The sequence below is a fragment of the Apteryx mantelli genome, chromosome 2 (assembly GCF_036417845.1).
Source record: "Apteryx mantelli isolate bAptMan1 chromosome 2, bAptMan1.hap1, whole genome shotgun sequence".
NCBI lineage: Eukaryota > Metazoa > Chordata > Aves > Apterygiformes > Apterygidae > Apteryx > Apteryx mantelli.
In genome coordinates, this window is record NC_089979.1 from 139,257,369 (window position 1) to 139,275,240 (window position 17,872).

The window sequence follows — 17,872 nt, forward strand, 5'->3', positions numbered from 1 at the left end:
AAAACTATACTACAAGAAATAAAGCAGTCTAGTTCCAGGTCTACTTCCAATAATAGCTCTTGAATCCACAGATGTATAATATCAGGCCTCTTGTACCACAGGTCTGTTTTCTGATGTGCACACCTACATCTCTTTTTGCTTTAACAACAAAGATGATATAATTGGCAGGTTCAAGAACGTGAATTTCAAGCCTTCTTTCTGCTATTTTTATTTCATTTTTTTTTTTTTTTTTTTTTTTAAGATTAGTCTTTTATCATGTGTCAGTCAGATTGGGGGTAGAGCAGCCAGGAATCTCTGACTATCCCCTTAACGAGTTATGAAGGCCCTTTAAGATGGAGATGTTCCAAGCTGGGTGCCCCAAAAATAGAAGTATCCAAATTATTTTTGAAAACCTTGATTATGACACTTCCATTTTATATTATAGTAAATCAATTAATTTTTGCAAATGGGATGTTTACTGAACACCAAATCATTTTAATTAGGTTTAGTTCCTTGCTCTTGTTCTGTTTTGGAGATGATGGTCGTAACAGTGCTATAAGTAAATCTATTACAATGAATTTCCAATCTTCTCTTTCAAAATATATGTTGTAGCTCAGGATGCAATCAATTCTCTTTCTCTCTCGCACACACATACATACAAATATTTCTGCCTTTTTCTCGACAACTAAAGCCCCATGCTATTAAAAAATAAATAAATAAAAGGAATTCTGAAAATGACTTGCTATCAGAAGCCATCAGATGAACATATTAGTCTTATTAGGCTGCATTGTTGCCTAAGGAGCCAGTTGCCAAGGGAATCATTGAAACCACCGATTTTGACTTTTGTAGAGGATTTGAGAAAATTGCTTTTAAAAGAAAAATCCTTTCATTTTACTCACAAAGTAGAAAAAAGCTAAACTAGGCAGAACACATAGAACTTCTCTGAGATGTCTGATAGAAAATTCCCCCCAGTGGGAGCTTCAAACAGGTATAATAAATCTAGACTTTTAGAGCTATAATATTTTTTTGGTACCATATACTTCAAGGGAAGAAGAGTGAGGGGTTTGAACAACTGTGTTGCAAACAATACATATACAACAGAGTATAAACAATAAAAACAGACGTTGTACTTAGCTGTTCAGGAGAAATCATAAAAATTGTCAGTGTAAATGTGCTAATTCAGTCCTGATACACGCACGATCAAAAATATCAAAGATGAAGCATGTCATACCACCATCCTTTCACGTCCTTCTCAGACTCTTGCCTATGCAGCTTCTATGCTGCCCTGTATACAATCTTTGTGTAGTACACAATTTATTCATTTACTTTCTGAAGACTCTTCCTGCATAGGCACACAAACACCGGCCTACATCAAGATTAATTTCTTTCAGTGTACTAAGTGCTAACATAAGAAAACACTCTTCTGTCAAGATAGCAGCCCTATCAGTTACCCTTTTCTCTTCATCCTACTTTTTATTAACATCCTCACTGAGTCCTTTTCTCAATTCCATTCTCAATCCCTGAATCCATCAAATCCCATCAAATCCAATCAAATCCCTCAGTTTGATTCTCAATCGCTGACCCTGGGAAGACACCACCAATCAGGGCATTAGGTGGCAAACCCTTTGGGACTGAGCTGATGCCAGTTTTATTTATTTAGTGAAGGCACTCCATTTTGAAATGAGCACCCATTAGTACTGGACTACGTGTCGCAGAAAGCACAAACGTGGTTTCAGCACAATACAATTTTCAGCCTAGTACGGAGCTAAAACCTACCAATTAATGACTCCAAAGCACCACCTATTCTGAAAACAGTAAAAATGAAGCAGAAAGAAAAAAAGAATACAGACATAAGCAGTAGTTTGAAAAGTACCAGCAAAGTTGAATCCAATCAACTTTCTCAATTGGCAGAAGGCCACTTCCTTTTTCCCTGTAATATTTCATCTCCTTTCCCACATTCCAGATTGGTTTTCTGCACATGTTTCCAGGCTCTGTTCCTCTCCCACTTCAGGTCATCTCTCCTGCTTCTGAATTGTAGATGCTATCATAAAGATAAAGAAACATCGTAAAGATGCTTATGATAAGGTCATCATAAGTTATCATAATCTTTATGATATGCATAAAGATATATTTATGAAACATATATCATAAAGAAGCATCCTGCTTTTTATTTTGGGAAGGTTTTTTTTTACAGAGAGATTCTAATTTTATTCTAAGTTCTTGATTCTAAGTTTACAATTTCTCACTATGCTGTGACCACTTCTTGCTCTTCCTGAGAGAATGACACTTTGTGTCACCCGGATTTGTACATTCTAGATGCAAGCAGGCTCGTGGTTTCTACGCTGGTGCATTTGAGTGTTCACAGGAAAAATGATACCCGTTTCATTTACCTCATAGCTAGATGCAATGACCTGAGGCATAGCTCCAGCATCAGGTGCACTGATGAATATTTTCCACACAACAGAGTGGTAAAATTCTTGTCTGGAAGCTCTTTTCTCAGTGCCCTAAAAGCAAACATGCAAGATCAGCAGAAGTATCTTTTCATTGCCATGTACATTACCAAATGAATAGTATTGCAAGAAAAAACAGTGCATAATTGCTGAAATAGTGCTGTAATAGTGGATTTACTGGTAAATTCATGATATTCCAATCATACCAAGCCATTACTATTGGATTTACTATTTAAACAGACAAAACCATTTCAAACAGGTTTGCAAATGTAACTTTTCTTTAGGCAGTTATTGGTTTACAAAAAGTTATAATGTTATATAACAATAACAGTTGGTACAACTAGTTGCATTGAGTAGTGATGCTGAGAACATGTTACTCAAGCCATCCCAGATGTTTGCCATGTTAATTCACAATGCTGGACTAAGTTTCAGAAAATGTCTGCAGAAACATTTGGAATTATGATAGAATATTTGAGAATATTTTGAAATAATGACAAGTTAATGAATTTTTGCCTAAAGAATTCTTTCACCTCCAAATGCTAAAGAGGTCATGGAAGAAAAATGGCAACATCTTGCTTGCACAGAATTTCCCTGTGCCAGTATCAACATAGGAGAAAAGAAAAGGAGAATATGCTTGACTCTTAACAGGAACCTTAAAATAATTTCACAACAGCTTGTTAGTTAGCAGAAGTCAATTCAACAAACATTCATATCCTTTGTCCCTTTGTAAATTATCATAATTGTTCAAGATGTATTTATTTGCCTTCTTATCCTTTTCCTTATATCAGCATCTCCAAAACATAATATAAAATCTTTGTTCCATATTATGAAGCATTAAGCAATAAAAGGATATAAAACCTCTCTGTTCTCCATTCTAGAATTTACATAAAGAACATTTGCACCAAGAGATAAGTTCATGTTAGTCCTAAGACAGATCATAACAGAGCAACTGTACTGAAGCATGGATAAAAAATGTCTATAAAGACTACAGCTAAAGTGTTAGCAGAAAATAATTTCTCAGACCTTCAAGGAGTCTGCTGACTTCCTGAGATCAATTTGACTATGTCCTAGTTTGGACTTACATGGTGCAAAATTATTCTTATTGCCCTGAGATGGCCTCAGCAGTCTGCAACATTTAGAAAGTTTCCAGTATTTAGCTGCAAAAGTCTTTTTTGCTCATGGTTAAATTTCAAAAATTTGTCCTTGGTAGCTGAAGAACTTCAAAGAATATCCATCTCTCTGTGTTAAACTTTCTTGCTTCTTATCTATTCAAACTTTCTTTTCTGTAAATTGTTGAAGCTGAAACATCATTAAGACAAGACAATTTAACATTTGTCTTTGCGAAAGATGTAAATAATCCTCACTGCTCTGGGAAAGTTCTCTTTATTAGCACATCTATGATCTCTAATATCTCAAAGCCAGATGTTTCCCAGTTGGATAGGGGTGGGCACAATGCAGAGTTTTATGTGCTTAATCAATCTTAAACAGAAAATTTCTAGATCATCCAAGACACTGAGAGAACTATTTCAACATTTAAATTATTTCAGCAATTTCATTTTTTAAACAATCCCTCGTTTGTCTGCTTCCTCTGTAGTACTTTGCATATTTTAATGCAAATATTCCTCCACTTTCAGTAAAATCTCCTGTGTTTATTTTTTGTCTCTACAGAACAAAATGCATACCCCATCAAAGCAGTACATGAGTTACTTAGGTATGATTCATGTCACCGCATGTTTTTCTCCCCTATGACAGACTAAAGATTCCTGGAACTTGGGGCAGGAGTGAGCTGGGAGGTTTTTGATGGTCAACTTGCTCTGGTAGAAAATGCTGAATCACCTAGAGAAAATTTTAGAAGGAAATACACTTGTTTTGGCCAAGACTATGTAGGGAATACTCTGGGACTGAGCATAGATTTTATGGTGACAGAAAGGTGAATAAACAGGTTTGGGATACTCACAAAATTCATATTTTTTCCCTGAACTAGCAGAGAAGAAATTTAAATGACCAGAGGCCTGGTGGTATTCAAATTGCTTTCTTGTCCTACTAACTTTTCTAGAGAGTGGGTGAATTTCCCCATGCCCATCACCTGGAAAAAAAAAAGTTTCATTCCATTGTGGAAGAGAATCAAACAATAAAACACATCACAGTTACTGAGTTACTGTTGAGATTTTTGCAAGAGGAAACTCTTATTTTTGAGTCATTCCTAATAATCATTCTTAATATTAAGTGCAGTTAATCCTCTTGTTGTCACTGGAGCAGCATGCTCAATGCTGCTCTTTTATCTCCAGAAACAGGAACAAGTCCATATTTGTCAGCTTTCTAGAAAACAGCCTAGTGACTCAGTCTGAGGCAAATTTAGTCTAGCCAAGGATGGCTTTTGTTTTCTACTTCCATCTGTCTAGAAAGCTTCATGAAATATTCATGTGACAGGAACTTCTTTCAGAGGAAGACTACACGCCTAATGTCTGAGTCACTAATTTTAGTAGGAGCGGGAGTGCTATAAATGAAGTCCTGTGTGCATAAAAGCTCCACTTTAAGAGCATGCCATTTAAGATGCCATCTTTGTAGCTATGAAAGGACAAGTGGTGGCACTCCTTCTATTTATTACTTTATAAATTGGATTTGTCTCTAATTCCCTCCCCCGTCCCCTTCCTTTTTTCAGTTCCCAAGGCAGGAAACTAGTATTATAGGCTAGCTGAGGCTGCTCTGTGTTAGCAAAATGCATGATCTTGAATAAGCAACCTCCCCCCACCTCTTTTTTTCTGTCAAGCCTTTCACTGTATGCCAGTGTTAAACCCAGAGGAGAAGTGATGATTCCCTGTATTTACTGCATGCACACACTTAGAGTTTCCTCTGTTACAGATCTTTTTTCAAAAGTTTATTCCACAAAATTTCCCATGTTTATTTCCCATATAGCGTAATCCAGGTTTGGACAAAGTACAGATGTTACCTCTTCAATCATTTAATCTCAGTAGGTAAAATGCCAAAGACCAAAAAGAAAACAGATGGGCAGAAAGTCTTTCAAATCTCAGGCTAAACAGGCCTGTTTGCTGGAACCAGCTAAGAGAAAAATGCCTTGATCATTTTTTATTTAATTTCAGACATTTTAGAGAATGAGCAATGGGAAAATGAAAAACACCTCTAAATATTTTATGGGATTGATTAAACAAATATATGTAAGATTTACAGTAACTATGATAAAAACCACCTACAGGCCTAGGCCAACATTTCTGTGATTTTTTTTTCATACTGTCTCTACACTCTGAAGAACAGAATTTTTCCTGGAAAAAAGAGCTAGAACATCCATTCAACCGAGCCAAGTCTTTAGAATATCTTGTATCACAACCGTCAGTCCCCATTAAAACAAATCCGAACAAACTTATTTTAATGAAAATGCAAAACCATCTGACTCTTGAAATGTATTATTTACCATTCTTATTAAAATAGTCCCAGTAGAGGCCATGACTCATTCATTATGACCTCTTGTGCCAGGCAATCTATAAACACAGAAAAAATACATTTGATTTAAGTCTGACACACTCACACCTTACATGCTCCACTAAATTGTTTGACTTGAAGAACACAATGAATAATTTAAAACTACATATTGAGACAGTGTATGTTTTGCATGTGCAAAGTTAAAGAGGATGCAGTGTTATCAAAACAGTAAGATACTCTGCAAGCAACTAGTTTTAAAATGTGTCTTTTAGACTGTAAGCACAGCATGGTACAACTGATGGCTTCGTGTGCATATACTGTCCTGAACGTTGGGGCCTGAAGTTGCTTAGACTCTCTTAATGCCTTCTGACTACACTGTGATTGAACTGGCAAATGTTTCTGGGCTGCTGATCCTGCCAGCAGCACTGAAAAGGGGACAGGTTTTCTGTTGTTCCACTCAGATTTCAGCTAGCTTGTGAAAAATTGAGAAATCCATCCGCTGATTTGTGGAAGCACGCTCCGGCTGCGGCAGAAATTGCCAGAGGCACAGCTTTTGGTGGGAGGTTCTCATGTTTGCTGGCGTGAGTGAAAGACTGATGACTTGCTGAGTAAGAGAAAGAGCCTATAAATCAGTAAAATCCTTTGCAAATCTCCTTAAACGTTGAAAACCCCTAATTAGCCCCATTCTACAAGGCTTCAATCCCTGGCAGAACAATGATGACAATGATGACCGCACACTTAGCAGACTGCCTGTGAGGGTAATGGCCTCCTTTTCTCCTGTGCATTATAAAAATTTGCAACGTCTCTCCAGGCTGGTCACTGCAGGTCCTTTTTTTTAGTACGATTGCTCTTTAACTCGCCCCCATAGCAGCAGCAAGCTTCCCTAAAACGCATACCCAAAAACCATTCTTACACAGCAATTGCTCTGAATATTTGCCTCCTCCTGGAGGGTCATTCTACTCGGACAAAACGCACACCCAGATACCTGTGGCTCCAGTTTGACAACTGCTGTGCTCCTTCTTCATCGGCTAATTCTCTGCGATGTCTGTCAAATGGTTTAAATGCCATAGTTCAGTGAAAAATAACAGGCCTTAAAGAAACAAACAAAAAGAAAAACAAAAATCAAGCCAACCCTAGAGCTCAATTACACTGACCTAAAAAGCCTCCTACTATGTAGTTCTTGCATTAAGATACAACTTTGCAGGAATCATTCCTGCTGGGTTATAATGTGCATGTTTTTTATTTTTATTTTTTAAATCTCCCCCTTGTCAGGCAAAAAGCCATGATGTGGATGCTGGAACATTAAGAAAATGAATTCATAAGCCAAGTCTATCTGCCAGAGCATTCTTGCTAAATGCTGCAATGAGTGAGATACTCAGCATGTGGCCAACCAAAACTGTCTCATGAATAAATAAATAAATAAATAGAATTAAATAAAATAAAAAAGCAAGGGAATGAGGAAGAGAGAAAACATTTCTGACATCTATTTATTGATCATGTGCTTACACACATGCAAAATCCCTGGGGTGAAGGAAAAGGTCTCTTGGATTCGAATTAGTGACCAGTCTGGTAAAACTGAGAAAAAAAAAAGTGAACACTAGTCCCACTGTTGACCCCCCACACGCACGGGCCTGGAGCAGGCCTGCGAGGGGCAGCTGCCAGAGGCATGCATGCCGTGTGCTCGCAGGAAGCCTGCCCGGCTGCGAGCAGCAGCGCTAAGGCGGCAGAGGTGCCGTGCAGCCACAGCCGCGCTTCCTGGCGGCAGCAGGAATCCACACAAGCTTACACCAATTTTAAAACCAGAACCAAACCAGAACCAGAAAGCCGTCATTCTTAAAATTAATCTGCACATTTTGTTATCTTTCACGTACAGCTCTCCTGACCATGTGGTCCAGCTCCACCTCAGAATTTGCATTTCCTACCCAAGCTGCCTGCTGTTTTGGTGCAGAACGCTATATATATGCAGTTACCTCTTTTCACGGCAGCTATGGCACTGCTCTTGTAGCGTTCTTTGGTAATCTGTTCCCTCGCTGAAGCTGAATATCAAAGCAATTAGTCATTTCTCTTATACCTTCATTCAACAAAGGCCTTGGCACTATTATAGCCTTTCACCTAGTCTTATTTACTCTGACCATAAACAGCATTTCACCCACTGTTTTGAAACTTTTCAAAGTGTCACTGCCAAATGAAGTGTTACCAATTTGCTATCTCTATACTGACAAACAGTTAAATATTTCTGTCAAACACACATCACAGATAAATAGACTTTTAAATCAGCTTTATATAACTAACACTAACTTCAAGGGTGAAATGGAGACTAGATTAAACAATGCACTGAAGATGGAAACGGGACCAATGAGTTGGCAAAAGTCAGCATAAATGCCCATAAGACCAATTTAGAGGACACTGGTATGTGCACAGTAAGATTTATAATGACCTACAATGTACTGTGGCATAATTAATCTTGGGTAAAAATCAAAAGAACTGGTTACAGAAGAGCCGCTCACTTGCAGTCAGGTTGGAAATAAAGTCTATAATATACTGGGAACTACAGAGTACACATCTAAGCCCAAATCCGACAAAGATAATGTGAGAATGAACTTTACACTTAGTTTGATCTCTAAACCTCTGTGAAATTTTAATTAGACAAACTCTGTTCTAAATGTTCTTTTCATTTTGTCTTTTAAGTGCTGTTTAGCTTTTCAGTACTGCTTTGTTAGTTTTCTTTCTCCTAATGTATATTCTTCCCTGCTCATAACCCTCATTTTTCTATAAAAAGAAAACTGATTACTGATGTTTTGATCACCCATGTCACAGAATTGCCCATTAGTCATTTTTCTCAGCCTTGCAACATTTGTTATAAATGTTACAAATGCTACAATGCTACAAGTGTTACAAAAATGTTACAAAATGCCACCCAGTTATCAGTTAATACTTTAACTAATGATAGTCTCACTTTCATTTCCTGAAGACTTTTTGGAGGGATAGCAGGGAGAGAAACATAACTCCGTCATTTATTGATTTTTTTCAGTAAGGCTAATGAAGCTAAGACCAAAAGCTAACTGTGCTGCAAGCATGCTCCATAGGCATTCTTAAGGTGAGAAAAATAGAGTCCTGGTCAATGAGGAGTAGCAGAAATGAGTGCTTTGAATGTAACCCAGGACTTCCAAAATCCAGCCTAGAACAAAGGTGCTGCTGCTGCAGCGAAGCCCGGGGCGCTGTGCTCGCACTGCACAGGGTACACCCCGCGTGGTCTTTCAGAATATGCCACTTTGCCCCTCCACTAAGTTTTAAAGCCCTTTTATGCTGTTTTACACTATAATATGTAACACTGCTTACTAATATTTCATTAAACTCTGCCTCTCGCAACAATTTCCACAGCAAGAAGGCCCAGCCCAGTGATCTGCTGGAGAAGGAGGGCACCCTGGATGTCTGAAGGATCACCTACCCCTCTTTCCTTTATCACACATGGGGTCAGGTTCATCATCTCTTCACTGCCATCGAGAGGTGGATAGTGATGCCAATTTGCTTAATTCACAGTCATGCTGTACCAAACTGCTCCCATTAGTTCTCCCACCCCTCAGTCCAGTCACAAGCAACAGAGAACAAGTAGCTGCATCCTCCAGATAACCACCACCGGCTTCTGCCAGCTCCACACTGGCACTCCATCAAAGTCATTTGGGAATGGGCCTGGACTGCCTATCCTGGATCTCATGAATTTGATTTTGTTCCAATTGGCATTCTAAAAAGGGCCAGAATGACCATAAATCATTTAAACTCTGCATTAACAAAGTTAATGGTCATCATGGACTAGACTTTCAGGGTCCTTTTTGCACTTGTCTGTTCAATATTATATGCATTTTATTGACTTTTTATCTTCATATTAATTTTCTTCATGATTTCACATACTAAATTATTAGTTTCCAAAAGTAAATTATCCACTTCTATTTTTTTTAAATGTCCACTGCATCAATTTTTCCATATATATTACCTGTGATCAAGTATTCTGCGTTCTTTCATACAGTCTCAAGCTAAGGGCTCTGAACAGAACTACTTATTCAGAGCATTTTGCATTGAGGGCAGAGAAGAGGTCATTAAAACAGCATAAGCTAATCCAAGAACTCAGAAGTGAGAGGAAAATGCTTGTGATGACCTTTCATTTTGTACAATAATTTATCTAAAACAAATGTTCCTTTAATTTGCTTTATAATGGTAATCACAGGAAATGACTGTCCAGCTCTTAGAGGGTTATCTGCAGTAATTAAACATCTTATTTTCCAGAATTTCTCTTTCCATTGATCAGACTAGAAGTACAATTCACTTCTGCTGGGAACACACGTCTAGAAGGTCAAAAAATAAACTTGTGCCATTTCCTTCACCTTCTATTAAAGATGTATCAAACTACCCATGAACATTCATACTGTATATCATTGAACATGAATGGGTTGAATGACCTGTACAGAACAAGGGTATTGAGCAACCTATTAGACATGCTGACAAAAATACAATATTTGGGTCATACTATACAACATAAAAATAATTACTTCAAAAGTTACACTAAAAGATACAGCTTACTTAAAACTACAGACAACTTTTATTCTTCACAAGTCATTTTTGCAATAGAGAAGGATAAATATATTTTTGTTGTGGGTTACCATTATATTTAACTGTAGTCTCAAAGTCTCAATTATAGCTATTATATAGTCACAAGCTATATTTAAAATCCAAAAATAAGAGTTGCATACAACAAATATTGTTGGATCCTCTTTTGTTTATTTTTCTCTTTTTCCTGATGAAGTAAACCATCATGAGTATTTAAACCCTTCAATTCAGCCTTTTTTTTTTTTTTCTTGAATAATGCACTCATGGATGAAGTAGCAGTCTGACTTCAGAAAAATCTAGTTTTCTCATCGTTTATGACAGAACCTTTATCATGAAAAAGATGACACAAAAGAAACCAAATAAAGCTTCTCCAAAATAATCAGGCTCAAGTAAGGTACACAGTTTGGGATATGAACAGTCCCCACTACACATTTTTGCAAATAGGAAACTCTTTCATGGAAAAATACTTCAACTCATACCAATCCAACTGCTAAAGGACATAGTTGAATGAATGAAAGCAAAACAGGAAATCTCATTAAATGTTGCCAGCAGCTTCAAATCATTATGAATTTTCCAATACAGCATCCAATAATTGTATTAGCTTTCCAATAATGTAGTTAAATGTCTCTCATTACAACTAATTGAGAAAGTACAACAGATTACCCAATTTCACCATTTTATGAAAAGAAAATTATGTTTGGTCAGCTCTGCTAACAGTTGAATGCATAGAAGTGCATGAAAAGTCACAAAAATTTCAGCACTTACCTTTTTGGTGATCAGAATACTTTACATAATTCCCTTATTGCATACTTCTTCCCGTATAAACTTCTCTGCTCTATGTTCTTCAGGATATAAAGATTTTCTCTTCAAATTACTGTACCACATATACCATAGCAAATGAAGTTAAATTTATTTTTACCTCTAAGACAACATACCTATTGGAAAACTGACTTACAAAAGTTGAGTAAGGCTTCATAGCCATACTATTTCTTTCATTACGATCATAAATGTTTCTAGCTAGCACATCTAAATAGATTGTTATTTTTTTGTCAGTGTCAAACTCATGAGTTTTCCTGGTGCTCCTGAGACCTCCACTGCCTCAGACCCTCAGGGCCCCCATTCAGGGGACAGCCCAATTAGTTTTACACAAAGGTCTCTCTGGACATAATCTGTAGGCAACAGGCCAGTGCACAATTTGAGCTGCACAATCTTCCCCACCGCCAGTGAGGAGCATCCTGGAGGAAATCCAGATGAAACTTCTAGCATTAGCAATCAGGCTAACCCCTCTAGCAAAACAAAAAAGTCCACATAGTTATTGTTGTTGTTATTACAATTACTTGACTTAGAAAGTGAGTAATTTGGCATTGCGCTAGTAAGAGTGAACGTGCAGAATGCACCATGTCATTTGTGGCAGAATCACCCTTTCGGCCAGCGCAATGTGCACCTGCCAGCGCCTTCATTACGAATCACAAAATCAGAAGTAGTAAGACTACAAATCAGAGGCATAAAATGAACGGCTGTTCAATTCTAAGCTCCTATATGGTTCCTGGCAGCTTACTTTCAACAAAACTTTAAAAAGAAACAGCACCACCTCCCCCCCCACCCCTCCATAAGCTGAGGCAATAAAAGAACATGCATTTGCAACATGCCCACAGTATGTTTTTACAGAGGTCCAAATCCATAATCATCACCTAGAATGGGTTCACAGAGGGAAGATACAAATCTAAGTGAGATGCAATTATTCAATTATTTGGACTCACAAGCATGACACCAAAGGCCTGCAACCAGAAACAGTGTGCAATTACTGCTCTAACTCCCTTTCGGCACCCTGTACTGTATGACACCCACGTGCTTCAGAGACTTGGGGGCTGGAGGCCACAAGGAGCGTATGCTCGGCTTCACGTCCTCGTGCCCACTGGCTACGGAGGGAGGCAGTCTCCGCGCACAGCTGCGGGCTGCCCAGCTTCCACCCGTCACTCTCCGTGGCAGCAGACCATACCCAAAGTCCAGCACAGCAGAAGGGTTCATCTGCTCCCATCCAAAGAAGAAAGTGTGACTGGTGGGTAAAAAAATAATTAGGAAGATACAGGAACATTGCCATGCAGCTAAGTGCTTTTTCCTTCTGAATGCATCTCTGAATTTCACACACTTGGCAAAAAAAAACTGGAGAAACTTTGCCTTCAAGTATGAGGCAGACTCTTGTGCAATAGCACAAGGCTACAATAATACAATGTCTATCGTAGTATCAATAACAATAATAATCATGTTGATAAAGGATACAGTTCTCTAATAAATATTATGGTGATTAATTTTCCAGAACTTTCAAATGGCCATTTCAAACTGGTGTCTTTATATATTATTAGCCTTGCACATATGTTATCATTGATTGTTTTTTTTTTTTTTTTTAACTTAAAGCTTTTGAAATATTTATGGCCTAAATCAGCAACAGAGACAAAATATGCATGGAAAAGATAGCATAGGGGACTCTTGCGACACATTTGAGAAGTGCTGCATGGAAGGAGGTACAATTATTAAAAGAGTGGCAAGACATGAAGATGCTATGAAAGCGATCACACTAGGTGAGAAAGAAAAAAGTATTTTGCAAAATACCAAAAGAGATTAATTCAGTCTACTAAATTAAGATTTCTTTTCTTCTACCTATCATTTTTTTTCTGCCTTCATAGCAATTTTTCTGGTTAGTAAATAAGCTACCTGAAGCCACACATTTATTTAGAAACATGGGCTATGGGACTGGATAAGAGAGCACTGCAAGGAGCCAATAAATTATCATTGTGTCCTGCCTCCCTATTTAGGAGCCACTAGCTACCATCTTAACTGCTTCTGTACAAACACTGCTTGGTTAATATCAAGTACAAATTTATCACCCAGCAATAATAATCTATCCCCCCAGAAACTTAAATCTGGGAATGGTTTTTTCACTGACTGGCAGGATAGATTATTCAAAGTCTTTCTTTCCTCTCTGCATCCAACATAAAATTTTCACAAAGAGCTTAAGAGAAGGAGGTCATTATTTAAGGGTCGGTTTTGGAGAGAATTAATGAATGTATTTGAAATTCCTGAAAACTACCTAAACCAAAACTGAACAGAAAAGATGGAGTACTAGAACAAAGGACAGAACACAGTTAAGATCCACTGCAGAATATAAAAACTTACTGGGTCCCTCAGCTGTCATTTTATATAATTCAAGCCATTTTCAGCCCTTCAAATACCAGAAAGACCATTCATAGGGATGAGGGGTGTGTGTGTGTGTGTGTGTGTGTGTGTGTGAGGAATAAAGCTTCAAATCACAGAATTGAGATTAATGTATTTTGCTCTCATTTAATTTGGCATTTTGTAAGCGGGGCAGACAGTGCCCTAGGGGTGGAACTGAACCTGCAATCCATAAAATTTCAGCTAATTCATTAGAAAATCTAAATTCTCCCTATCATGAAAGAAACAGTGATCTAAATGTCTGCAAATAGAATTATTTTTCAACAACATATTCAGTTGCATGTCTTCACAGAATGAACCCAATTCAGCAGTATTCTCAAAGAAACCATATCCCTTTCTTTAACGCAAAGGTGGGAATGAAAATGAGTACTGTACTGACTGATAAAGGCGAGCTATTGCTTTCCAATAAGGTGAATAGCACAATCCTGATCCCAGAGCAATCTGGCATAAAACAGGCTTTCCTAGTAACATGAAAAGGACATTGTGTGTGGAGTCCCTTCCCATTGATTCATTCCTGCTTTTCAGGCCCCAGTGCTGCTGGAACAGATTGCCTCCTCTAGTGCAAACCCCAGTGACATCTGATTCACCCCCTGGCACCGAGTCAGGCCTATCTGGACAAGCAGGCCTCATGGAGCTGGGGTCTTCAGTTTTCTTCCACTGTGTTTATCAGCAGTTTTCATGCTGTTGAAATGATCTTGGCAGTACTATGCACAGTAATCCCTCACTCTTTTGTGCCATGTTTGTTTTGAAACACAGCTCTCCTCCCTTCTAGGTGTGTAATCTCAGAAGACTTAAGCCCAGGAAGGTTGTGCAAATGATCAGCTAAACTGGACTCCTTTGATGATTCAGATGATGTGCAAAATCAATGCCCTGTAAAAACTAATATAATTTTTAAAATGTAATTAAGTTAACTAGCTGCCTATTTAACACTAAAATTCCCCAAGGACTCGGAGCCTGCAAGTGGTAAAGCACTCCATACATTATCTAAATAAGCTGCCCTGGGTCCTAGCCCTGTCATTAGGTCCACCAAGGGAGCAGCACTGACATCCATGGTGCTCCCAGCACATGCTAGGAGCCCTTTGGGGGGTCCATTTGTCAAATGAAACCCAGTATGCCAAACCTATATAAGTAAGGTTAGCCACATGCCCAAACACTTATGGTGCCTGGAGTGATAGTCTGTGGAATAACAGAGCAATCTGCTGTACATATGAGGGGAGGAATTGAATTTATCTGTACCTACAATCATACTCAAGAGCTGGATAAAAAAAGATGCCAAATGAAACAACATGTAATAACAACCTGCCTCAAAATATCTATGAGCGAATGTCTTGCAACTTATTTCCTGAAGGAAGAAAAGGAACCAATCCATATCTATATATAACCATCAGCACATGGTACAGTGTTTCGTATTGTGAATTAGATGTTATCCTGCGAAGGCTCCTAAGAATAAGGCAAATTAAGACCAAAACCAAGAATTCAAGGGAGTCCCAGAAATAACTGAGGATGTACAGCCTATTTTAGGCATTTATTAAAGCATTTATCTATTTAATATATAAGTATCAGTTCTTCAAAGCCAGCCTAATACACTGCAACAAACAAGATACAAGCAAGCTTAAACAGAACCAGACAAACCCATTCAAAACTACAAAGGTTGGGTAAAAAAAATCACCATGGATCAATGCAATGTTAGAAATAGAGGAAAGATTTGATATGACTACACTGAAAGATGCCCATACTCAACAGACATCATGAGATAAATGCACAATTCAGTAGTTTGTATACAAGATGACCGAAGCCCAAGAATGAAACTTATTTGAAAAAGATTTCTACAGCTGTTCCTGAAATTGCACATTAACCGTCTTTTTGATCACATTAGTAACGGAAAAGAGTTGACAGAGGAAAAAAGGTACAGTAAGCCCAGACTTCAAAGTACAAACTCCCTACTTGTTAAACAGAAGATAGGCAATACATACAAAAACTTTCCTTCAAAATAACCCTTAAACTCATTAATATTGTGTCATTTAAGGATCAGTGAAACATGCAGAAAGGTGATGGCAATGTTCTAGTGCTGGAAGGAATTAAGTAGCAGAATTCTATTTATTTTTCAGTAAGGAATAATTTATTGCCAAGATGAAACAACAGGCAGAAAATAAAATTTTTACCCACCAGAACAATTCTCATAATCATTCAGACATGATATACTGTTATTTATTCTGAGCACTGGTAGGACTCCAGCTGCATAGTTCAACAGATTTCTCCTATCATCAATCATCAAGGGCAGATCAACTGGTCTTTGCAGCCTTTGAGAAGACAGTTAGAGCTCTGCTGCTACAGCAGCTGAAGCAAACTCTCCCTCAGTAGCTACCTTTCCCTGGAGTACAGGACTGGAGCGTTTCACCACACCATTTTTGAAAAGGTCCAGTCCTTGCCTCCAGAGAGCCCATATCAACTAGCCCCAAAATCTCACTTCCCATAGAAACTCCCCTCATTTCCTACCTGTAATTTTCATGTACAGTATAGTGGAAGTTCTCCAAACACAGAACAGCCCAAACAAGAAAGTCTGATTTCATAAGTCACACTTCAGGCAAACCTAATTGTTGAGCCCTTATAAAATTACAGGGGACTCATACTTTACCTTCTGGGAGGACAGTAGCTTAGTGGCCAAAGCAAAATGGTAGTGAGGTTGCAGCTGACCAGCCCCAATCAGTGGGAAAAACAGAAGAGAGCATGCTGTTGGCAGTGAGAAGGAACTCCATCCGAGTTACTTGAAGTCATGGCACCAAAAGACATACTCTCCCTGCCAAGTCCTTGCATGGACTCACAGACCTCATACAGGAATGTGCCAGGCTGCAACCGAATCACAAAATGTTCTAGAAACACCCCGGGTCAAAATTCGGCTTCGTTCAGGACTTGGGTTGCACGGGATGCAGAGCAAGTGGCACAGCTGCCTAGGGCCCCACATCACCATTTAGCCGCTTAGGCTAAATTAAGTCACTGTGAGAATTATCAAATGTGCCCTGTAGCATATTCTAGCACATAGCCCAGGAGCAATTTCTAATTCCCAAATTTCTAAGAGAAATAATGATATCCTAACCCAACTGAACAATAGGATCAGCTATTACACAACATTTGCTGTGAATGTGCTATAAAACCTATTTTTCTCTATTCCTGCCAGCAATTAGGAAACACAGGACAGCGGGAACTGGAGCTCTTTTATATCAGTTAAATGTTCAATATATATCTGACAGCTGATTTCCAGCAATGTTTTGTCAGGCTCTGACAAATTATTTATGGACTCACAGGACTTCGTGGCATTCAACAGCTTTCAGAATTTGGAGATTTTTATTTTGGTGATTGAATAGGGATCAACTGTTGTGGACCTGTTGAATGAAAAATAAAGCCTATAAAGTGAAAGTATTAAGACTATTCCCAGGAAGATATCTTTCACATTGCCTAAGGTATATGTATATAAATTACAAGCCTGAAATGATGGTATTTAAATTCTTAAAATTTTCATGGTGGGGGGGGGTGGAGGGGGGAAGCAGTTAACTTTACACGTAAGACACACATGATAATGTAGACAACATTTTGGGGATGAATCTCAGAGACTTAAAATATGCAGCAACACTTGGTATTTCTACTAAATATGAGAGAATGTACATCTAAAGGCTACATGTTATAAAAAAGATGACTAACCAACCTGACTGTATATAGTGGTTCCTTGCAATGTTAAAAGCATATTGACTATATCTTTTCATTTTATATACTGACTTTTATATACTGACTTCTTGGTATGGGAACAAACAGGCCTATTTACCAATAAATTCTTTTTGCAGTAACAGGAATTGGTACCTTCTTTTCATCTTTGTGAAAAAATTACTTTCTTAATGAAGGTCTTTTTCCATTCACTATAGCAGTCATTTAAACTATCAGCTAAATCACTGTCATTTCTCATCTTGATTCCAGGTATGTTCACATAAAGACTGCCTACAATCTGAAACCAGGATACGCTACTACACTTCATAGTAAACACAGCACCTTTTTAGCATGTCTGATAATCCCTTACCTTATATAATCTCCTGGTATACTTATAACATGAATCAAAAAGTAAAACATTCAGTGATTATATAGTATCTGGCATACAAAGGACTTAGGCTCCAAGGCACAATTTA

At 38.1% G+C, this 17,872-nt stretch overlaps 1 long non-coding RNA gene across 1 annotated transcript in view; it reads right to left on the minus strand.

Annotated features, from left to right (window-relative positions):
• LOC106483413 (uncharacterized) overlaps nt 1-2,386 on the minus strand; it is a 37,641-nt gene extending 35,255 nt beyond the window's left edge. Inside the window, exons 1-2 of the long non-coding RNA XR_001292384.1 lie at nt 2,370-2,386; nt 1,853-2,020 (exon numbers count right to left, since the gene is read on the minus strand). This is a non-coding gene — a long non-coding RNA (uncharacterized lncRNA). The remainder of the gene's footprint in view (nt 1-1,852; nt 2,021-2,369) is intronic.
• Between the last annotated feature and the right edge of the window lie 15,486 nt (nt 2,387-17,872).